This window comes from Pinus tabuliformis, chromosome 5_1 (genome assembly GCF_031772625.1).
Source record: "Pinus tabuliformis cultivar Carrire ecotype Pingquan chromosome 5_1, CPIR1, whole genome shotgun sequence".
NCBI lineage: Eukaryota > Viridiplantae > Streptophyta > Pinopsida > Pinales > Pinaceae > Pinus > Pinus tabuliformis.
Genome location: NC_142305.1, coordinates 699510982 through 699537210, shown reverse-complemented (window position 1 = coordinate 699537210; position 26229 = coordinate 699510982). Strand labels below are relative to the sequence as shown.

At 37.0% G+C, this 26229-nt stretch overlaps 1 long non-coding RNA gene across 16 annotated transcripts in view; it reads right to left on the bottom strand.

The window, feature by feature from the left end:
• LOC149166861 (uncharacterized) overlaps positions 1-26229 on the bottom strand; it is a 373645-nt gene that overhangs the window by 256691 nt on the left and 90725 nt on the right. For 9 of the 16 annotated variants that reach the window (XR_016260496.1, XR_016260495.1, XR_016260494.1 and 6 more), the window contains one exon: positions 20379-20435. This is a non-coding gene — a long non-coding RNA (uncharacterized LOC149166861). Of the gene's footprint in view, positions 1-20377; positions 20436-21822; positions 21916-26229 lie in introns of those variants that run through there. The other 7 variants (XR_016260497.1, XR_016260493.1, XR_016260486.1 and 4 more) reach the window with 2 other exon arrangements.

Sequence of the window (26229 nt, the reverse complement as noted above, 5' to 3'; positions counted from 1 at the left end):
AATATTCAGTTATTGATTTTGGCTCTGATACCAAATGTAAAAATCTTAACTTAACAGCCCAAGATTATCAATACCAAATATTTCACATTCAGAACTTAATATGTTGTTTAAGATGACATACCTTGACTAACAGCGGAAGATGTAATGGCTGCCATCTTCTGTCTTCTGTCTTCTGTCTTCTTCTCAGAATTCGGTTTCTCTCCTCTTGCCCTCATTTCCTTTATGTGCTTCTTGATGGAGAAGAATGCAACTCTTGTGTGGGAGAGAGAGGACCCAATTCTTTATATATTATTTAACTCTAATCTGGTACGTCCATCATATACCAATTCAACGCTTAAGATTAATGCTTTAATGCTTTTAACGCTTTTAACGCTTTAATGCTTTAATCGGGTCATATTAAGATTTAGAAACTGCAGATTTCTAACACTTTTACCCTACACCTTGTATACAATCATACTATCATACCATTCTAATTGAGATATTTCATGATTGCAGAATTTTTATAATGTTATGAGAAATCTTTAAAATATTTTAGTGTAAATTTCAGGTTTTCTTAAACTTTAATTTTATCAAATACACTAAATTTTGACCAAATAAGTTATTTTATTTTACTGTGATATAATATTTTATAAAATAAAATTATATAAATTAATATAATATTATAGTATATTAATAATACTAATGTATATTATGTTATATTAATGTATATCATTAAAATTCGAATTTATAAAAATATATTTAATTTAATTTATAATAAATATAAATATTATATTCCAAGCTATCACTGTTATAAGTATATTTAATTTAATTCGTAATAAATATATTATATTATATTCGAAGTGATCACTCATTTACAAATCAACTGCACCCTGCAGGTTAGCAACCTGGTTTATCAATTCTCCAACCATTCAATTTCTCCAACCATGATCAATTTCGTTTCTTGTGCGGTCCCCACACTCACCTGATGTCTCCAACCATTCATTTTCTCCAATCATAATACCTGATTTCATAACATTATATGTATAGTTAGTTTTCAAATCTATCTTCTATAAAGAAGTAATTATTATTTCGTAAGAGGTTTTATATCTATTTTCAAAGATTCTATCAGATTAAGATTTAGATTTTTTCTATCACTTTTTATTATTTTTATTTATAATTATTTATTTATTTTATTTTATTCAACTATATTTTAATATAAATTAGTTTTATTTTTTATTATTTATATTTCTAGTTCGGTAATTTTAATATTTTTATTATTTGTATTGGCCCTTCAGTATTTTTAATTTTAATGTAATAGAAACTTTTAAAGATATTAAATTTATTTAATTCTAAAATATTATAATTATAATATTTTTTATTATCAATTTTTTATAATTATTATGAAAATAAGCTTTAATAAATTATTATAGATTTTAAAATTTAAGATTTTTTTATCAATAACTTTACTGCACCTTTTTCAATGAAAATAGTATGTTAAGGGATTCATAAAACTTTAGCCTTGAAGTTTGAAATTTGGAAAATTTAAGAGGTTTGAGGAATCTTTAATTAAGTTTATATTTCAAAATCTATAACTTCATGTTATAAATTTGAATTTTAATATTGAGGTCTAAAATTTGGAAAACTTAAAAGATTTGATGAACTTTTAATCAAGTTCATATATTTCAAAACTCATAACTTTATGTTACAACTCAAATTTATAAGATGAACTTTTAACTAAGTTCATATTTCAAAACAAATAACTTTATGTCACAAATTTTAACTTTAGTATTGAGGTTTGAAATTTGAAAATTTTAAGAGATGTTGTGAACCTTTAATCAAGTTCATATATTTCAAAACCCATAACTTCATGTTACAACGCAAATTTATAATTTATTTATGCAATTTCCAAATCCATAATGACATGTTTATTAATATTAATTTTTTATGATTTTATATTATATTTTATTCTAAAATTAATATATAAAACATGAGAAATACATAATTTCAAACCTCAAAAAGAAAAAACTTCTTACATAAACAAAATCTAATCATTTTCAAATCCAAATATAGATCTGAATCTAATAACAATAATGTGAATATCATAAGTGATGCAACATGAGTATGAATCTAATATTTCAAAACCCATAACTTCATGTTAAGACTCAAATTTATAATCTATTTATGCAATTTCCAAATCCTTAATAACATATTTATTAATATTAATTTCTTACCATTTTATATTCTATTTATCCTAAATTTAATATATCAAACATGAAAAATACATAATTTCAAACCTCATAAAATATAATAATAAAAAAACACTTGTAACATAAACAAAATCTAATCATTTTCAAAACCAAACATAGATCTGAATCATGTACCCAAATTTTACAAATTGGCTCTGATAACTATAATGTGAATATCATAAGTGATGTAAGAGGAGTATGAATCTAATTATTTTCAAATCCAAACTTTAATAACCAAATTTTCTAAATTATTTATAATAATGATAATATGAATATCATAAGTAATGCAACAAGAATATTACTAATCATACCTCTACAAACCAACAAAATATCAAAAAAATCCCTATCTAATGATTTTTCTCAAATTAAAATATAAAATTTTAAAAATTATTAATAATAATTATTTAAAATTAACAATTCCAATATAATATAAATTTAAAAATATTAAATTATTTTCAATTAAAAATACAAATTCACTAATAAAACATTAGAATTTCCTCTTCATAATTAAATTTAACAATAATTTAACAAATAAAAAATGGCAAATCCAAACCTTATACTGTGTAGAACTTCTCCTATTTCCTCAAGTTCTCTCCCTGACCTTACTGCACAGCTACTCTATTAGATGAATACTCTATTAGATAAAACTCGTTGGTAACGTCACGAACTTTGTCACATAGATCAAGAGATTATCTTTCGTGGAAATTTCCCTGAAGTCCAAATTAAAAAAATCGATGTGTTTTTAAAATCAGACTTTCCAAATCTGGTTGAACATATTTTTTAATAAAAACCTTGAAATATGTGAAGTTTCTATATCAATAAAGTGTCATACGCTCTATCTTTTCGATAAAAGTATTAATATCTATAATCATGAAGCACTACCTATTTCTTTACATTTATAAATTCATATGAATATTTAAAAATTGATTGTTTCTAAAATCAAACTTTCCAAATCTGGTTGAGCTTATTTTTTTAATAAAATCCTTTAAATATGTAAAATTTCTATATCAACAAAGTGTCATGCGCTCTATCTTTTCAATAAAAGTTTTAATTTGTCTATCTCCATAGAATAATATCTACATGAGGACTCATTATGAAAATGCCTACTTTGCAAGTCATTCCTCACTACAAAAGGACGTACCAATAATTTGTGTGTTCAGCAGAGCAGAGTACTTGTTGCCAATAACCGACATTGTTTGTTTTACAAAGGCGTACAGATGGAATGGTAAAGTTCATTCATCCATAGTACAATCAGATTTTACCTTGGAATCAGTTGAGACAGAATCTATGTCCTCCACTGGGCAATGAAATATTACTTTCCCTGCAATGTCCGACTCCAGTCATCAATACTAAAGTTCATTCATGCATAGTACAGACAGATTTTATCAGCAAATCAGTTGAAACGAAATTTCTTGTCCTCCAATGGGCAATGAAAGATTACTTTTCCTGAAATGTCTGATTACAGTCATCAATACATGAAATCATGAGTCCAGCATTGTCGTGATTCCCAATAAATTGGGCCGCTCATATCAAGAATCAAGCAGAGCATCTCTTTCTCTTTTCTCCACTTTTTGGAAGATCCACCACAACACATCTGTCAATCATTACAAGCCCGACTGTGTATGCGACTTGACTATTCTAAATTCGAGCACCACCCATCCGATTGTGGTAATATTGAAATTTCTCTAGGTTTGACTGCGGATGCGATTTCACTATTCTAGATTCTAGAACTATGCATTCCATTGCTGACAACGACATTCTCGCCAATTCGAGAATGGAAAAATGAAATTGAAATCGTTTTGCGTCTTCTCCATTAACTCCGTAGATCAATTTGTGATAAGTATACCAGAAATGAAGATTGATTGGCCGCAACAAGTAGGAATCAACCCATTTGTTGCTTGCAAACCAAACCTAAGAATTTTGTTGGAGATGCCAACTTCTGGAGGGCTCACGAGTACACTTTTTTTCTCCTCGTTACCCACATCTATTCAAATAGCAAAGCATTTTACAGGAGCACAAAATTATACGCTGCCTCCCCTTTTATCAAAGCAACAATTATGGGGAATCTCACATTTATGTAGGGTAAAGAGACCCTTCACTATTTCTACCTAAATTTAGAACTATAATAAACGTGACATTTCACGATACATGTATTTCATGTTAATAGTCATCGTGAATGGTAGAATATCTTTATTATAAATATAAATTAGGCTTTTTCATATTTCTATTTTTTTATAAATTTTCCTTTTAGACTGAACTTTTTTCCACACATTTTTATAAAAAAAAAAATTTAAATTTCGTTTTGTAAGAAACTAAATATTTTAAATTTTCTTATTATTAAGATAAAATAAATAATTATTATTGAAATTATAGTTTAAAATCAATAAAATTATTATTTCAAATATAAAATTTCATTGAACTCTCTCAAATAGTCCGGTATACAAGTTATATAATGTTATCATTAATATCTATTATTCTATTTATACAAAATGATCTTTTCTTAATTTCACTTTTTTAGAAAGACCATCTCTTCACGAGATTTTTGTTCCTTTCATTTCTTCAAGACCATTTCCCTTACAATTGCACTAAAAGTGTCACGCCCTTACACTGGCGGTACTCTTCCAACCGCACTATAGCGAGGTGCGGCACTACCAACCGTTTTCTTTTCACCAATACTTACGATTGTAGACTACGCCTAACATTCCATACTTAGCTTATTTTTTCATTACCAAGTATTATCTATTTTTTCATTACCAAGTATTATCTTTGTCCTTTATACAAGTGAAAGCCCATAACATTCACATAAACAGTATTATACAATAGAAATGCACAACAGTATAAAGGGAGGGGCAACTCCCTGCAATATGAGTCTGCCCGAATCAATATATATAATCTTCTTTTATTAGTACAAGTTAAATCTTGGGAAACCCCAAATTTACACTTAGCCAAATTTCCAACTTCGGCAAATTCGGTTGCTCAGCTCGACGGCGCCTCCGCACAGTCGCCGTACGACTCACCAACCCTTTGTTCACATCGTCGCATGATTGTGTTGTTTGCCCAACTTGGGCGCGCCTCATCGTAACCAAGTCGCCACACACGGGCGCCTCCGCACGAGTCACACCTTCGTTCACAACCTCAACACTTCACCGTTTCCACCGTTTTGTCGTGCACGGCGCACCCTACCCAAGTCGCCCGTCCGCACGATTCTTCGTTTCGGCGTGCACGGCACGCCCTCGCTCAGCGACCCATCTGCACATCCACCCGTTCACCCAAACTCGTTCACCCGAACAACTTCACCCGAGTCGCCACACGACTTCACCTGGGTCGCCACATGACTTCACTCGGTTCGCCCGAACGACCTCACCCGGGTCACCACACGACTTCACCCGGCTCGCCCGAATGACTTCACCCGGGTTGCCCAACGACCTCACCCGGCTCGCTCGAACGACTTCAACCGGGTCGCCCGATGACCTCACCCAGCTCGCTCGAACGACCTCGCCCGAGTTTATTGCCCGACGACCTCGCCCGAGTTCTGCCCAAACGACCTCGCCCGAGTCCTGCCCAAACGACCTCGCCCGAGTCCTGCCTGAACGACCTCGCCTGAGTTCTCCCCGAAGACCTCGCCCGAGTTTTCTGCACGAGTTTGTTACACGAGTTTTTCGCCCGAGTTTTCTGCACGAGTTTTTCGTCCAAGTTTCTCACTCGAGTTTTTCACCCGAATTTTCTGCACGAGTTATCCAAAATATCGGTGGGGTAGTTAGTTTCCATAATCATGAGAGAAATCTTCCAAACAAATGGTTTATCAAGAATGAACACCTAAATTACCAAATACTTCAATGAATAACCCACACATATATTATGCATCCTTATATTTTCCCAGAGCACATACCACTTTCAAAACATATAAATTCCACTTCTAAAACACCATTAAAAAATTAGGTTTTACCTCATTCGTGAATACTTAAACCATAAAAAAAACCTAAGAAAACCAATACATATGATGTTAGTATATCTAGCAACTAGACCAAAGATGGTGTTTTAAAAAATTAGGTTCTACCTCATTCGTGAATACTTAAACCATAAAAATAACCTAAGAAAACCAATACATATGATGTTAGTATATCTAGCAACTAGACCAAAGTTTTTTGTTAAAATAATTCAGAATGAATTTTGACTTACACTTTGTAGATGATATCATTGTAAATGTATCTATTACTAATCACCTTTTTTTTTTCCTAGCCAGGATATATAGATAAAATCCCACACATAATTTGTCATAATATTTTCATACTTTTATTGCATTTCTTCTTGTGTAGAACATGATACTTCATAAGTATCCTTTTGTTTAAAATAAACCAAGGCACTAAATAACCAATAGATCCGTACCTCCTATTTTTATCTTTGATTCGAGTCCTACCTTGTGATTTTGACATTAAGAAAGTTGGACACGCTCCTTATTTCTCCAACTATTCATCTCTCTAACTCATGTAGATATCTTATTACATACATCACATGGTGAAGAATTTCTTTGGTGGAAATGACCTTTACAAAGTTGTTGAGCTTGTCTTTACCTTTTATCTAATATTTTCTTTCGTAAATCTTGAATGGTGTTCCACATCTAACATAGTGAAAACATACCTCTCTAGGCTTATCATAGCTTCCTTTGGATGAATATTCTCTACCACTTGCATGATGATGGTCCCCACTGGCATTTTTGTTATTTTTCATCTAGCAACTTATCTGGGTCTTCAATAGTAACACAACAACATGAACTTCCTTTTGGTTCATAACCCGCTTTCACATATATTTGGTTGTCAAGAAGGTGTCATACAATTATTCAAAGGAAGGTACCATAGTATTTATAACCTCCTTTCACATAGCATTCTGTGTCAAGAAGATCTCATAGCTCAAAGAAGGGTACCTTTATTTGGTGATAAACACATTGTACATTCTGAAGAACCCGTTTTCAATTTGATATTAATTGCATGATGTTTTACAACTAGGACTACATCTCGAACATCAGGCAATTAATATCATATATCACTGACTTAATCAATATCTAAAGAAACATTTTTTTCATGTATGATAGACCAATACCGAAAGAAACACTTTCTGCATCTTTCATTTTAAAATATAAGTTTGCTTCATAGAAATATGTTACATAACATATTACAAGATTTATATAAACACTTTAGCATATAATATAATTACGTACTTATGATAATTGGGAACCAAAATGAGAAAACTAAATCTAAAAATTCATATTCTTAAGTTTAAAATCTCAAAATCAACCCTCAAACGGAAAATTAGTGTTCCTAATAACACCCTTTGTTTACAAGTGCAATTACCACCTATTACATCTATGGCCATAACAATCTCATAATTATTTCAATAAAACCTATAAAATCAAACCTAAATCTAAAAATTCATATTATTGGGTTAAAAATGTCAAAATCAACAGCCAAATGGAAAATTGACATTCCTAATAACACGTTTTGTTTCAAATTGCAATTACCTATTGCATCGATCACCATAACAACCTCATAATTTTTTCAACAAAACCCTCTAAATTCAACTCTCTAATAAAAAATAGCACCAAGTGTATTACCTTTTCTTAACTGCTCAAAATTACAACTTCCTTAAAACCAAACTCTTAAGATCAACATCCCTACCCAATATAACAACTCTCCCTTTTTTAAACTTAAATTTGTAACATTTTTGGCAATATAGACGAGAAGCTAATTATTGATATATTAAAATAATACAAAATAGAAGAAAACTAATTTATATATATATATAAAATTCCAAAATAAGGAAATATTCCACATTTTAATAAATTATTAAGTGGTAAAAAAATTAATAAAAACAAAATAATTTATTATAAAAAAAAATATCCCACCATATTTTTAATAAAATAATTTTTAAACTCGGATGCGGGTGACACGATGCAGTATTAATGGTTTGTATGCAGAATGGCGGTGAGGGGACGGGCCACTTGTCCGATGGCGCCCCTCCCCATATTACTCTGAAGCGCCTTCATTACCATCTGCAGGCAGCATTCAATTCAGGTTTCGTTAGGCTAAAGGCTTGTCAGTGTTGGGTCATGGAGATACCTCATTTCAGTTCTTCACCATCTCCCCTGCTCTGCAGCTTCTGCCCGCCTCAGGCCTTTGAGCCCTGCCTCCGCACTGTAACGGGTCGACGTTGCTGGATAGTTTGTTGTGCGGATTTTGACAATGGCTTCCATCATTCGCATTCGCCTCTCTGCTTTGTAATTTCTGCCCGGTTCAGTACTGTGTCGCCTCGTTTCCCCACTGCTACTGCCCTCTTTGCCTTAGTCCCTCTGGTTTCTGCTCCTTTTGAGCGCCCTGCCAGCGATTTCAATATGGTTAGGCACAGAATGCGTAGTCGCAGGGGAGGAACCAGGGGAGGAAGCTCTCGCTCTCCGGTGGAGCGCTCCAACTCCTCTCCTTCTCCTGAACTGCATCACCCTCATTCTTCTGGAGATGGTAGACATCCTAGGACCAGGCGAGGAAGAGGTCGGGCTCGTTCTTCCGGGGTTATTCTTGATGATTTTGATGATTCTGACAATTCTCCTCCGCCCCTTCACACCGCTCCTCATTCTGCTCATTTCAGATTCAGTAGTTCTCTGATTCGGCCAGTCATTACTGCTTCTATTTCTATTTCCTTCTCTGAAGAAGTGGCTCACTCAGCCTCTCAGGTTGATATCTCTAACTCGCAGCATGAAGGCGCTCTCAGGCGCAACAATTGTAGTGATTCAGGTAATATTGTGTTGGCTGACAGTCTCCTTACCTCCCCTGGTCCGAACTTGGGTGGTATGCTGCATGGTGAAGGGAGCCGCTCTGCCGCCACGCGCCCCTTTGCTGACTCGTGCCATGACGGACCCTCTTTGCAGGATGCTTCTGGCGTTGGAGGAGAGCCTCACGGTGGTGGGGGAATGCTTCTTGGCAGCGCTTCAGCGGACGTGGATGATGACTGGGCTTGCCCAATCATTGAGGAACCCCCCCAAGATGACCTGTGCTAAGATGTTGTGGTATTCAGGTAGCAGTAAGCGGCAGACTGAGTTTCGGCAGAGGCTCATGGAGGTTAGAACGTGGTAGGCTAAGGCCATCCTGATGTCTTCTATCTGGTTCTTTTTGGTAGTGTGAATGTTAGTTTTCTTTTGGGACTAAATGTTAGAGTTTTGTCTCACTGCCTCATAGTGAAGTCTGGTCTCAATTCTGTTACCATTTTTGAAGGTTATGACCTTGATGGACTGGTTTCCCCAATGTTGGGGCAGTCTGGTTTTTGATATCTCTTTGACAATCTTGTTCGAGGCTTTGTCCTCTTTGTATATTTTCTGTACATATCAATAGACTACTTTTACTTAGAGAAAATAAAATAAAATAATTTTTATAAGATAATATTCTTAAAAGATATTAGAAAAAATCCATGTCATATTTTTAATTATTTTAATTATTTTTAAAACAAAACAAATTAATGAAAAAATTAAAAGATATACTTAAAACACATTATTAATTAAATGTAATATAATAAAAGAAATTTGGAAAAAAATATTATGATTTTTTTTTTTTGAAAAATATGATGAAGATGATTATGACCCACAAGATCAATGTGAGATCAATGTGATATAACTGATTTTAAGAAAGAAGGGATTAATTACAATTTTTTAATACTTTATTTAAAAGAAGGAAGAGAAGACTTTTTAGATCCTCGTGGTTTTATTAGTGATTTGGAAATAGACTAAGGCCCCATTTCAATTTCGAGCTAATGAGAATTAGTTCTTCTCTTGGGAATGTTCATTTTCTTCATTGCAGAAAATAATTATGGTTTTTGAGATTGAGGTTGATCACCCTTTTATAATAGCTTACTTTCATTTTTCCATCTAGCTCCTTATTGTCCCACATCTTATCCTTTAATTGGGTCTAATAATATTTTTATTATTATCTTTATTCTTTAGAATTATCTCCTCCTTTACCCCCAAATGGTCTGGCCAAGCCTAGGCATCCTCATGTCAACCATGAGGGTTTTGGCTAAAGATAAAAGATATTTCTTTTAATATTAAGATCATATATTATAAATTACTTTTGGATCCGCTCAATCTTTCTCCACAATTCTATATATATACGGCAACCTCAAACATAACATAACCTTAAAAAAAAATAAAAAAAAAATAAAGAAATTCTACTACATATAAAAAAAAATCAAACTCGGAATAAATTTTCCAGCCTCCAATTATTCATTTACAACCTTAACATATAAAAACTTAAAATAAAACATTTAAAAACTTTAAATAAATATTCTTTTAAAATCATTTTATTTTTTAAAATATAAATTATATAAAAAAATTCCGAAACGTCCGTCTCCTAAAATAATATTCTTTTAAAATGTATATTTTATTTTTTTAATAAAACATAAATTAACCCTTTAATTTAATATTTTTAAACTATCCTTGAAAGGGAATTAAAAGATTATATTTAAGCTCATCGTTAAAAAAACGGTTAATATACTTTAAAATTAATTAGTTAAAAACATACAGAATATTTTAAAAGAACTATAATAAAATAAATAAATAGATAAGATAAATATATAATAAAATAAATAAGATAAATATTTTTAAGATACTTAAAATATATATATATATATATATATGATGATGGTGGTGGTGGTGGTTAATGTCCACTGAGACCAAATTGGTCTATCAGATCTAAAGAAACAAATTATTTAATTTGATTGGTTTAGTTAACTTATACATAGTTAACTTATTTATTTTTAAATTAAAATTCTGTAAAAATTTAATTTATATATATATATATTTTTTAATATCTGGTTTTTTCCTGGATATATATATATATATATATATATATATATATATATATATATATATATATTTATTTATTTATTTTAACAGAAAATAATATATATATATATAAAGATGAGTACAAGGTATTTTGTTAAAAAATATGGTGTAAAGGTTATTAGTTTAAAATTAAATGGGAAAAACTGCACACTAAAGGTTGTTGTGGCTTAGACTAACTGTTATCTCTTAGTGATTTTAAAAATTTAGATGCCTTGAGTTTTGGCAATTCAAACTATCAATTAATCATAAGATCATTTCAAAACTCACATAAATTAACAAAAAAAAGAAATCTTTCAAATAATAATAATAATTATTATTTTAAATCTAAAATCAACCTTTTAAAAAAAATATTAAAAAAAAATATGTTTATCTTTTTCCTACTACAAAAATAATCATATTATTTTGTTTCTAACCGTACTAACAGACCTTTGGAAGAAGGATAAGTGATGGAATTGGACAGAGAAATGCCATATGGCATTTGAAGACTTGAAGAAGAGGATGGTTTTAGCACCGATACTGAAGTTACCTGACTTCGAGAGACTATTTGAAGTACACATAGATGCTTCAGATTTTGCTATAGGAGGATTTCTTATGCAGGATGGGCATCCAGTGGCATATGAGAGTCGGAAGTTGCAGGACAAGGAACGAAGGTATTCGGTTCATGAGAAGGAGATGATTGTGATCATCCATTGTTTATAGGTATGGAGGCATTACTTGATTGGGAAGCCTTTTGTTGTCAAGACTGACAACGTTGCAACGAGTTATTTTGCATCACAACTAAAGCTATCAGTGAAGCAAGCTCGTTGGCAAGACTTCTTGAAAGAGTTCGACATGACTATTGAGTATAGGCCAGGTAGACTCAAGGTAGCTGCAGATGCCCTCAGTAGGAAGGGACAGTTGGCCGCACTTGAGGAGGAAGAAGACTAGGCAGCACGAAGTAAGAGTCAAGTACATATGACTGAGGAGATGCAAAATAAGCTTAGAGCAAGCATTGAGACTAATACTCAAGCACAAAATATTATGAAGCAAGTAAAGGAGGGGAAGACATGAAAGTTATTTCTACAAGATGGACTCTTATTATTTGGGAACCGACTTTACATTCCAAAGACATCTAGACTTCGGAGACACCTTTTGAAGGAGTTCCACGATTCTCTGTGGGCTTGCCACCAAGGGCAGTGTCGTTCTTTGGCATTGTTGGAGAGGGGATTCTTTTGGGAGAAGATGAGGGAGGATGTAGAGGAGTATGTGCACACATGTATTATTTGTCAGTAGGACAAATCATATACCAAAAGGCAGGGAGGATTGTTACAGCCTTTGGCGATTCTGGAGAGACCATGGATGAGTGTTTCAATGGACTTCATTACTCAGTTACCGCAGGTGCAGAGGTATAATGGGATTATGGTCATGGTTGATCATTTTTCCAAGTATGTCGTCTTCATTCCGATGAAGATACCTTGTGGAGTCGAGAAGACTGTCTATATTTTGGATTTACAGGCATATTTTGGACCACTTTGTTCAAGTTGGTCGGGACAGACTCGTTGATGAGTTTGAGTTACCATCTGCAAACAAATGGGTAGGCTGAGTGAATTAACGCACCCCTGGAAGACTACTTGAGACATTATGTGATGGCTTAACAAAAGAATTGGCCTGAAGTCTTGGATGTAGCTAATTTTAGCTACAACATGCAGAAGAGTTCTGAAATCGGGTACAGTCCATTTGAGTTGGTGAATGGACAGTTGCCAGTTGCTCCTCACACCGTATTATCGAGAGGTTATGTCATGCCCCTACACCTGTGGTAGTCTTTCAACCGCTTATAGCGAGGTGCGACACTACCAATCGTTTTCTTTTCACCAATACTTACGATCATAGACTATGCCTAACAATCCACTTATCCTACTTAGTTTGTGTTTCGCAACCAAGTATTATTAATGTGTTCCTTTATACAAGTGAAAGCCCATAACATTCACATAAACAACATTATACAAGAGAAATGTACAACAGTAGAAAGGGAGGGGCAACTCCCTGCAATATGAGTCTTCCTGAATCAATATATATAATCTTCTTTTACAAGTACAAGTTAAATCTTGGGAAACCCCAAATTTACACTTAGCCAACTTTCCAGCTTCGGCAAACTCAATTGCCCAACTCGTCGGCACCTCCACACGGTCGTCGTACGACTCACCAACCCTTCGCTCATCTCATCACACGATCATGATGTTTGCCCAACTTGGGCGCACCTCCAAGTCGCCACACACAGGTGCCTATGCACGAGTCGCACGTCCGTTCACAACCTCAACACTTCACCAAAATTCACACCATGCACACTTGCACGACGGGCGGGTGCTTACCCAAGTCACCCAAGAACCCGTGCCAAGTCCTCATACAAACCGGGGGCCCATGCCTTTGTTTCACCATTAGGCGCTCCTTCGCACAACCCGGGTGCCACACACCCGTGAACGCCCTTCTCCAACCGGCGGGCGCTCCTCTACCCACGCCCTTCACCCAAACCAAGAATACGCTACTTCCATGCGGCCTTGCCCAAGAATGGGCGCATCACCAAAATTGTGCCTATCTCCTTTGTTGCATCCACACCTTAGTTCTGCACCTTTCTCTTCCTCATGAGTGAAGTTCGTTGTGTCTTCAAATGATCTCTGCGCCTTGCTAGTTTATATGGGCGGTAAGGCAAGGCTGTGGCTTCCCAGCCGACCTACCCACACCCTCAAACTCCATTGCATATGCTTCTAAATGTGAGTCGACCTTCCCCCAAATGCTCCACTTGTTGGTCGGCCCGTGGGTGGTTCATTCATGCTCCCACGCATACATATACCCATTGCTCTCCCTTCCTACGCATCGCATAACACCTCCGCGTTGATGGTCCGAGCTCATTCCTTCGTTATTTGTCATCGCACTTCACCCGGAGCGCGTGCAAGGACTGCAAGTCCTTACATCCTCCTCCACCTGAAGTCGTTGTCGTCCTCGACAACATACCATCCTGGTAGCCATCCACCAAGATCAATATCAATATCTGTCTCGTCCATGATGTCAACTCCTCCACATACTACAACCATCTCTGCAACATATGTAGAACCACCATCTCCATCATGTGTCGTCCCGGCAACCATCTATCACCAAGATCACCATACCAAGGTATACACGTCATCGGTATGTCATACATCGGAAATCATCTCAATCCATGACCATCGACCATCTCATGGCAATCTCCACATGCTGCTCCCTATCATGGAAGGCTGGTCCCTCCATCTCAAGCTACATGCTTCCTACAACATCGTGTCAACCTCATCATGTGAACTACTGCCATGATACTCCAACAAATGCTAAAACATCTCTATACACTGGATCCCCTCATGTTTGAACTAGTCGGGTGATCAGTCCAAATGTCCGCTCAAACCATGAGAATGCACATCCTCATGCCACCATCAGTTGTTTTCCAGAACATCCCGTCACATCCTCAACTCAATCAAGAATCCATCTCCATATAAGTATAAGCCATGCTGAGGTCCATGAAGTAGTCCTCATCTCATCTGCAACATGCTGTTCATGATCTCTGGTACTAATGTGCTGTATGAAATCAGCCACATCTACCCCAACATCATCATCCATATGTGTGCCTCCTCAATATGAAGAGACCATCTCATCAAACTCCGACTCTCGATGTGCCACATCCAGGTCCATGAAGCAACCTCCATCATATCTGCAATGTGCCATCCCTCAAGTCTGTCATAGAAACAAGTATACACTTGTCTCACCTATCCATGTGCTGCCCATGATCATAGATCAACCAATTCTCATGTGTCCAAAAGTGGTTAAGTCTCGGCTCAACCCATGCCCAAGTGTTTCCACCAAGGCATCATCATCGTTGTAACTCCATCACTCCAAAGTGTCTCATATCGATCCTCCACATCAAGTCACTCTTTCAAGCCATTCCCATACATGTACTCGAAAGTATGCACCCCATCCTGCATCAAAGTCTCTGACCTCAGCTCCTCAATGCATCAGATCCTCTAAGTCCACCATATATGAAGTCCCTAAAAGTCACAACCTCATGTCATCATGAGCTACATGAATCATCTCCAACCAACATCTCAGCAAGCATACAAGTCTCGGCCCAAAGGTCTCTGCAAGATGCCTCAGCTCTCCATGTAGTAGGAATGCTCCATAGCTTGCTCACAACTCCATCCAAGTCCATGGCCTTGTTGTACATAAGTGCACAACCTCTCCATCGGCTCATAAGTAAAACATCCCCATGTCACACCAGCGAATCTACCTGCACAACATCCCTGCCTTGGCACTCCTCATTGGATGCCCATAAGTGACACCTCTACAAGTGCTCCTGCATAATGTCCCTGCATAAGACTGCCATGCTCCATGTCTCCAACCTAATGTCCATGACTAAGTTGCCCATGTAGTCCAACCAAGTAGACCCATCACAACAATCGGCCATCCTCATCCAAGTTTGCAATCTTCGGTCTAGTGAACTCGGTCACCCAACCATATCATCATCACATGAGTCTCTCCATCATAGCTCCCACACTAAAGGTTCCATCAAGACTTGCTCTTGGTCTCGGCCATGAGAAGTCCACCCAAGTAACATCATACCTCAAGTGTGTGTCCTTCAATCTATCCATGAGTCATGCCGGGAACTTAGCCAATTCTCCATGTGGCTAAAGCATGACCCAATCCTCTGCAACGATCATCATGTTCCTCCCTTGTCACGGGCCCTTGTGCCTTCTACCATAAGGTCACAAACAACCCCAACAAGTCCTGCAACAGTCGACAATCCTTGCTTCTCCATACAAGGCCTCATTGTAGACATCCATGGTAAGATGTTCCCCTGCATCGGCAAACTGGCATTGCTCTTCCCTACATACAATCCATCTACCAAATGCTCAAAAGAGACACAAGTATCAATACTTCATCATCATCATCATGAGGCTCCTCCATGTGAGTCCCCATCCATCCATGTCTGCAAACCGCACGATCCTAGTCCAACTTGATCGATCTCAAGTTCATCCTCCATCGTTGTCACGTCTGCAACATCCTAAATCACCACGACTTCCTCTTCCTTGTCAGCACAATCTGCAACTTCATCCTCCTCCATTTTCCAACCAAGTTGAAGAAATTCGTCTTCAACATTCTTTTCCAAGACTTCAAGTTCCTTTCAAATCCAGGGATTCTCTTCTTTCATCCGCTTCAACCTGTATAAGGTAAGCAAGAGCTTCCCTTCACATTCTTCCAAACCTGCCATGCCTTGTCATTCAGCTTGGCCCAAGCACAAAGCCTCTCCTCTGCTAAACTTGTTTCACCATTCACCTGAATCACCCTGATATTCCACCTGTCACCTGCAAAACTTGAGCTCCCTGCCAAGTCTTCGGTCTTCGTAGAATCAGCTCCTTGATTCAGTTCACCAAGTTTCCTCTAAAACATGGACCAGCTCTGATACCACCTGTCAAGAAGTGCAGGTGTGTATCAGCTTCAACACCAGCACTAGCTCCTCGGCACTAGCTTTGATACCACCTATCATGCCCCTACACCTGCGGTAGTCTTTCAACCGCTTATAGCGAGGTGCGGCACTACCAATCATTTTCTTTTCACCAATACTTACGATCGTAGACTACGCCTAACAATCCACTTATTCTACTTAGTTTGTGTTTCGCAACCAAGTATTATTAATGTGTTCCTTTATCCAAGTGAAAGCCCATAACATTCACATAAATAGCATTATACAAGAGAAATGCACAACAGTATAAAGGGAGGGGCAACTCCCTGCAATATGAGTTTGCCCGAATCAATATATAATCTTCTTTTACAAGTACAAGTTAAATCTTGGGAAACGCCAAATTTACACTTAGCCAATTTTCTAGCTTCGGCAAACTCGGTTGCCCAGCTCGTTGGCACCTCCGCACGGTCGCCGCACGACTCACCAACCCTTCGTTCACCTCGTCACACGATCGTGTTGTTTGCCCAACTTGGGCGTGCCTCCAAGTTGCCACACACGGGCGCCTCTGCACAAGTCGCACCTCCATTCACAACCTCAACACTTCACCGAAAGTCACACCATGCACACTTGCACGACGGGCAGGCACTTACCCGAGTCACCCAAGAACCCGTGCCAAGTCGTCGCACAAATCGGGCGCCCACGCCTTCATTTCACCGTCGGGCGCTCCTTCGCACAACCTGGGCGCCACACACCCGTGCACGCCCTTCTCCAACCAGCGGGTGCTCCTCTACTCACGCCCTTCACCCAAACCAAGAATACGCTACTTCCGTGCGGCCTTGCCCAAGAATGGGCGCATCACCAAAACTGCGCCTATCTCCTTTGTTGCATCCACACCTTAGTTCTGCGTCTTTCTCTTCTTCATGAGCGAAGCTTGTTGTGTCTTCAAATGAGCTCTGCGCCTTGCTAGTTTATACGGGCGGTAAGGAAAGGTCGTGGCTACCCAGCTGACCTACCCACGCCCTCAAACTCCATTGCATATGCTACTAAACGTGAGTCAGCCTTCTCCCAAACGCTCCACTTGTTGGTCGGCCTGTGGGTGGTTCATTCACACTCCCACGCATACATATACCCATCGCTCTCCCTTCCTACGCATCGCATAACACCTCCGCGTTGATGGTCCGAGCTCGTTCCTTCGTTATTTGTCATCGCACTTCACCCAGAGCGCGTGCAAGGACTGCAGGTCCTTACAGGTTTCATGGGGAGTCCACATGCGAAGAGATTTATTACAGCATGGGAGGAGACCTTGGAGTAAGCATGGTTATGCTTGCATGTGGCTGCAAGGAGGATGAAGAAATTGGGAGATAAGAATAGACGGGATGCACACTTCAGTGTGAGAGATATAGTTTTTCTCAGGATTACCGGGGATCAATTTCAGCCACCGAAAGGGACTACGAGATCTTTTACGAGGAAGTATGAGGGGCCATTCCGAGTGAAGAAGCAAGTGAGAGAAGTTGCATATGAGTTGGAGCTTCCGAACCACATGCATTTGAATCATCCTGTTTTCCATATAAGTCAGTTGAAGAAGTGTCGACTTGATGCAAACCATCCAGACAGGATAGAGCCACCGAGAGGGCTAGCCATGATTGTTGACAGACCGAACCTTGTTTTGGAAAAGATCACGGATCTTCAAACGACGGGTCTTGGGAGTAACATGCGATGGGAATTCCTTATTAAATGGAAGGATGCAACGGAGGAGAGCAGCTGGGAGACAGAGGACTCACAGTGGAGGTGGAAGAAGAAGATTGCAAGAAATGTTAGGAAGCTAAGGAGGATAGTTATATCGTTGAGGATGACAATGACTTCCGATGGCGCAGGATGTAAGGCCCCTGAGTCATCATCGCACATTGGCGAGTCGGACGTGCAAGATGGGTGCGTTTAACCAACGAGATGAGGATGAGTCATCGGGGCGCGCGATGGGCAAGATGAGACGGTCGTATAAAACCAACAAGTTGGCGATGAGCACGCCCCACTGACGAGCCGGGTCAACCGAACGAGCCAAGGGGCGCTCCCACACAGTGAGCCAAAATATGGCTAAGTATGGGTGAGTGCGAGTTGGTGAGTTTATAGGGGGAGCGACTTAACAATGGGTGCCCCCACACTTGGGCTGATGGTGAAAATGGCTAAGTGTCAAAATATAGTTGGTCAGCTTGGTGGTAGCACACCCCTAGCTATTGTTGGCAACTGTATATATAACGAGGCAGTGAAGTCGAGGAGAGGCATCAAGCCTCAACGCAAAAGGCAAGTCTAAATGTTATCGAGTGGACAGCCGAGGTGAGGGGTGGATGAGCCCACGATGACGGGCGAACAAAGGAACAGAACCAACGAGGGGCCGGCTGAGGGCAGTCGGACTGCAGGTCGGGTAGTCGTGCTACAGCAAGGCAGAGTAGCGTGGGTTTGTGGGCCGGTCGCACAACGGAGGCGGGTGAACTGTGGGACAGAGGTCAAAGCAACAAGGGGTGGTGCGGGCCGCGAGTTGGGCGAGCCAACATAGCCGCGACCCGGGTGAGTTGAACAGTGCGACCGGTGGGCGGTGCTACCAAGCAGTGGTGGGAAGCTGTTCAATAGTGAAATCACGGGCGACAGTGGTGGCAATTCGGGTAGCCGGGCCTGGTCTACACAGTGCAGCGACTGAGTCGGGTAGATCGGGCGAGCTACACAACAACTTGTGTTCCCTTGTTTTAAAGTTATAACTCAATTGAGTAAAATCCTGAGGAATTGTAAAACAGAAATATAATATATAATTATTGTTATACATGTTTTCATGTGTCTCTTGCATGTGGTGAAGATTTATGTTTATCCAGCAAATTAATAATGAAAATGATTAAAGGTGAATGTGTTAAGTGTAATCCGGAAAATAACTTAAAAAATAAAATGTTTAGGCATTTAGCCGTTTTTGAGAGCACGAATAAAAGCAAAGACATCCGCCTAAGCATATTAACATATTATGAACAAACTCCAACTACAATAAAAGATGAGCTAAAAATAAACTACAAATACCATGCCCTTGTTCTATCAGCAAATGATCCCTCTTCTATTGGAGCTATAGTTGTTTCGGTGTTGCCACCACATGTGTGATCAATGACTTTACCCTCCAGCGAGGGAATTGAGCCAATTCCCGGTATTGCGCAAAATATTATTTGGTGACGTCAATATTTGTTAAAATTCAAGGTCATAAAATTACATATTTCAATAAGTGAATGCTCAAAGCCCTAATTTATTGCCTAGGCTACCTTTATGTTGTAATTGGGATCTCTGCAAACATAACTTTTCAAGAAATTTTGGCACATTACCGTATTCTTAAATCAAAGTCTAATAGAAGTGTATTATTTGAAAAGGAACAGTTCATAGATGTCACGAAAACAACAAAGAACCTTGATAAGGTTTACTTCAAGATAACCAAAGCAAGACAAGATTAACAAGGCCAAGTCGTATTTATGTTATGGAAGAAAGCGAACCTATGGCTACAATTCAGAGATACATGTGCAATGAAATACAACTTAGTAGGCGCACATGAAAGATGTTGGAGATATCATGTAAACGAATAGGTAAATTTAAGAAAGGGAGTTAGGTAATGTGAAAATACAGATAAAAATACATTTGAAATAGGTATGTTATTATTTTGGAAATACAGAACAACTTTGTCTTTATTAACGAATTTATAAACCATTAAGTAATCCGGATTTGGTTAAAAATATTATCAAAATTAAAGATTCACTAAAATGCTCCCGCGAAGAAGATCATATTTTCTGCTTACCTTACATTGAGCATATAGGCCATATATTTGTTGATTGTTTTAGACAATTCCTCATTCCTGCACATGATCAAAAAGTTTGAAAATTAAGCAAATAAATAATAATTCTGCCTAAATAAATGAGGTTAAAAATACTGAAGAAAAGAGGGTAGCATCAAGAAGTCACAACTGGTGAAAGAACTTTCGAAATTTTGTACGAGCATAAAATTTTGTGAATAAAATTTCCAAATTTCTCAAGAGCAGAACATTTAGAGATAACACCCAGAAGAAAGATTTAACGCAAAAAAGGTGAAAGAAGTTTCAGATTACGTAATATCATAAAGAACAATATTCAGAATCTCTTTCAGTTTGAAAAGTAGATAAATAAATAAATATTCGGCCAAAACAAAAAGGTTAGCATCGAGGAGTCACAAATGGTAAAAGAACTGTCGAAATTTCTGAAGAGCATAAAATTTCGTGAAAGAACTTTCGATATTTCTAAAGAGCACAAAATTTAATATAACATCCAGAAGAAAGAGTGAACGCAAAAAAATAAAAATGAAAGAAGTTTCACATTACATAATAGCATAAAAATCAATATTCGGGAATCAGAATTCCTCCCTATGCTGGGATGGAGAGATGAAGAAACACGGAAAATCTTAGAGAAATAACTAGATTACATTAATTCCGATGCATGTTGAAATCAGCAAATATCAAAAACATCGGAGACAAACATGGTTTAAAGCTTCAAACATATTCTTTTAAGGCTTCATTCTGGTTTTCGATTATTGCGAGAGCCATTCCGATTAACGGTACACACGTGTTCCGGTAAATGGTTATTGCAAAACCCTAAAGTTATCAGCAGGCATAGGTAACTCTAGGGAATTGAACTAACTTCCTTCTTTCCTTTTTTCTGTTCTTTTGTTTTTTACCTCACAGTTGGCAGCACTTACTAATTGAACTATCCAGGGCTGCTTCAACAAAGTGATATTACATTAAAAAGTTTAATTATATTTAACTATGTTCATTCTTGTAGTTAAACTAGCCCATGATTGAGCTAAATTATATATATAGTAACTATTTATATAATTTCAAAGATTTTACAAATTATGTTAAATTATGTTTTGAAATCTTTAAAATAGATTGGTTGAACACAATAAAGAAATTCATAATTTTTTGACAATTAAAAAAAATAACCCAAATCCATTTGAATTTAGATTCAAATATGAATGTATCAAACCCATGATAAATTTAGATTCAAATGTGAATGTATCATAAGCATTGTAGCCTTGGTAACCATATATTTATGATTTCCATATCCAACCACAAAAAAGAGATGTTTCCTAATCAAACTAATAGGTAAACGTATTTTACAAAAACCTAGAAACACTAAAGGAAGACATAAAACTCTCAAAATTAAACTGAAACAGTTATTTGGCCCAACACACAAGAAAAATTAGTGTTTTACCAGTAGGTGTAGACATGTTGTGTGAGTCTCAACTTTAACTTTAAACTTCAATGATGTGGCTTTCTCTAACGGCTCTCTTTGTTGACAACATTTCTGCAATTCAATTGGCCAATAATCCTAGATTCTATGAGTGAACCAAACATATTAACACAAAATATCATTTATTCGTCATCATGTAAAGGCCAAAACTACTATTCCTCTGACACATTGTATTAACACAAAATATCACTTGAATCCAAATCATGTAGAGGCCAAAACCATTCATGTAACACATTTTCTTACTTCAAAGCAAATTGTATATATCTTTTACATTTTTCTGGTTGTTAACTTCTTTCAAACAATTTTGATTTTTTTTTAAATCTTGTGAAATAGTTTTGATGTTTTGTTATTTTAAATGTGTGTGATTCTATATATCGATTCATCACCTTGAAAAATATTGACGAATTATATTATAAAGAGTAACTAAAACTTGTATTCCAAACAATCCATGCTAAAAATTAGAAAAATTCAAATAAACATACACCAAAAACACTATAAAACAAATAACAATTAAATTATGTCCATTTTTTTACTATATTTGGTTTCTGTCATCACATTCGAGTTAGGGAGACTGAATGGCCGCAACTTTCAAATCGGAAATTGAGAATCCAAATAATGCGTTTTTGAGTCATCAATTCAGGTTTACCGAACGTCTTTCTATCTTTTCTGGACTCATACTCAATTCATGACGACCGTTTCGTAGTCCCGCTACCCTAACGTGCCTGTCGGGCATCATTAAATTTCCAAACCCGACGAGAACATCTCGGATCTAGTTTCCTTATATATTTGTTGAGCTCTTTTCGGAATCTGGAAACATAATTTTGGCCTTTTTTTTCGGAATTTGGAAACATAATTTGATGAGATAGCAAAGTTATAAACGAATTCAATGCTTTCAAATTCATGAAGAACGCTCTGAAGTTCTACTATCCGCGTGTTAATGGGTGATCATTAAATTCCAAAATCGAGAGGAAATTATATGTAACCTGGTTTTTTTTAATAATTTTTGTCTTAAAAAAAAATTGGTCATTTTAAAATTTTAATTTTTTTTGTCTTTTTGGAATTTGATAAAAAAATTTAACTTATATATTTGTATTGCTTTTTCAAAAGATTAGAGTAATTTAAAAAAGAAAATGCTCTCTCGGCTGTCACTGTACAAAACTCAAATCAGAAATAGAAGAGAATAGAGTTTACTATCTCAAACTTGAAAAAATGAAAAATGATATAACAAAAACTAGAGAGCTGTGTTGTTTCCCCAGGATTGAAGAGACTAGCGGAAAGATATCAGTCCAAAATAATATATATTTCTGCAGCTCTAGGGGAGCTGGGTTGTGAAAACATATAAAAAAAAAAAAAAAATCTCGGGAAAAGAGGGGTGAAAGCCTTTGAAAATTAACATAGAAAATCAGAAATTAACTATTAAAGATAAGAAAATCTTAATCTTTAGGAGGATAAGGAAGTATTGAGGAATTATTTAAGTGGATAGATTGTTCTTCAACCTTCTAGGGTTGTAGAATAGGGGAGTTTTGAGGAAATCTCATTTCAAGCCTAACCAAGTGTCTTTCAACATCCAATGTCAGGGCCTTGAATTCATCAAGCTTACTTAGCGAATTGTCTTGTATTTTAACCCTTTTTACTAGACCTTTATTGAGGAGCATCTTCACATGACGATATGTCTACTAGCTTTGGCATCCTGTGGAATTTCCACTGTCTGAAATCCACAACGCAACCCTAGCCAAAACCTCAAAGTCTAGGATTTCTTAACGCTCTTTCCCAATCTCCTCTTCCTTGACCTGAAGCCTAGTTTGCATCTCCGATGAGGTATGGGCTTGAAAACTTCATGCTAAAGACTGTGCTCTGTAGTGAGCACAAGAGCCACCTACTTGGTTGTGACCACCTCCACCTCAGCGGCAACAAACTAAGACATGGTAAAACGAAGGCGTGCAACAGGTTGGGGCTAAGAAACACGGTGAAATTTCCTTGCCACAGTAGATGGGAGCCCAAGGAGGCGTAGATAAGCACATCTCTATCTAAGAAAGCCTACAAAGGCATGAGAAAATCCAAGGGATAGATGACACTTAGACTGCAATGGACAACCTTGACATAAAGTCATGGTGGCCACTAGTAATGATGTTAAGAAGCAGAAGGACATCAATAAAGCCACAAGATCGCATAGAAACAAAAACATTCTCACAAATACTCAAGATGTGTCGTATCCAGCAATGAAGTCAAACCTCTTAGTGCACTCCACTAGTCACCTAGGGTGGTGGGGTCCATTAATCCTTAGATTGTGCAAAGATATGTAAGAGTTAAAGGTCACAAAGAGTCACATCATGTCAAGGTTGGTGCAAATTAATATTGTTTTGTCACCCACATTAGGGAAGTAAGATCCTTGGTTGCAAGTTCATGAATTCTTCCTTTAGTGAGGATGAACAGAGAGAGTTCAAATTTGAATTGCTAGAGGTTGAAGCTAGTGAGCCCTAGTATTGCACCGAGAATGTTGCAACTCCCAAGGGCTTCTCAACTCAAGTTATCAACCTGGGGTTCGTACAAGCTTCGAGTTGATAGTACTATATGCACAACGGGTACGATTCCACTCATGCCACCTTCAGTTATCATGACATTAGATCAAATATTTCTCAAAGATCCTTCCTTCTACTCATTTAGAATGAAAATTTGAGAAAATGACAAATTGGAAATTGCTTCTACTTATGAAAATACAAATGCCATTGACTCAACTTGTAAAACCATAGCTACTCAATTCATGAAAAGACAAAGGCTAACCTACTTGCAAAAATGAAGTTATGTTATCCTACAAAATTCATCAAATTACCTCATCTTCTTGCAAAAAGGAAACTAATTTATCTTGCATAATTCATCAAACTACCAATTAGAATTGCAGGTAACATCTCTCTTCTGTAATAGGTCTTTGTAATGTCCCAAATGCATAAAATTTGGAACAAGCACTCTATTATGTTTCTGCAGTGAAGACAAGGAAGGTTTGGAAGTGGGCTAGGAGTTTTTTCTGATCATATTATCACAGTTGTGGGTCATTATGCATCTATGCTAAGTCAAAGTTACAGTGTGGGTCGAAACTGATGAAGAAAAAGGTTGCTACAAGTTTGCTACCGGTGATTGCTACAGGAGGCCTATAATGCTATAGGAGAGCATCCTAGTGGTTTTTGAGGGTGAAAACATTCGCTTGAGGGTATGGAGAGGGTAATGGTAGTTGTAACAAATGAAAGGAGGTGGTTTTAAGCCCCCAGCCAAGCTGAAGACCTCTTGGGGGCCTATCTTGCAATAGGATGAGTGCTCTTGGTGACCTAGGCAGAATAGCTTATAAAAAAGGGTTTTTTGGGATTGGTTAACCGCACAATAAATCACATGCATGCATCCATTTATCATTTACAAAATGAAATACCTTATGATGGAAAAGATGAATTGAATTTAAATGACATCTAGTTCATGCAAACCACTGATCTAATCAGTGAACTAACTTTTAAACTACAAAAAGCAAATCTAAAATAGGACAACCAACACTAATGTATTTCCAACAAATCAAAAACACAATTGTTTGGGTTGTGGTTATGAGACCTTCCACTCATTCTCCCACAAGAGAAATGATGTAGAGGTTGCAACCACAGGATTTTATAAGTTAATTTCTACTGAAATGCAACAAACTATGAACTTCTTGGCATCAAGAAGAAACTTAAGTACAAGAAGAGTTACCAAGCCTCTGGGTTGGGCACAAACCTCAAAGGTATCAGCCCTCTAAAATTAAACTCAGATGTAACTTAAAATCCAACTTCTCATTATAAAAAAGTTCAAGTCTATTACATCACATAAAAGTTGAAAATAACAATGTCAAAGCTTGGTGCTCAATAGCTACACCTAGCTGAACAAAAACTTTGAATCCCAATGAGCTCTGCCTTTAGTATATTTATACAAAAGTGCAGTTGAAGTAGCTCCCTTGAAAATAGTAATGGTTCCCTCCTTGATCTCAAAAATGGTGGCTCTTGTCCTCCTTGATCTTCACTTGGACTAGGAGTCACTCGGCTGCCAATGAACACGAACTGGTGAGAGAGGATATGGTGATCCCAAGCCGAGTTTAGGGAGTTAAGGAGGTGGAGAAACCCCTTAGATTCTCTCCTAGTTGCCTCCCTTGAGACCCTACATAGTAATATCCTAAAAAATGTTTCATTTTCCTACATTAAACCACATTGAGCCACATACTATGAAAAACACCTTTTACTCCTCTTACTAAGCATAATATAACAAGAAATGTGAACTAATGGAAGAGAAGGAGAATTTTAAGGTTGTAGGATGGCATATTAATCTTCAAAATGTATCTATTGATGGGACTCATCAACA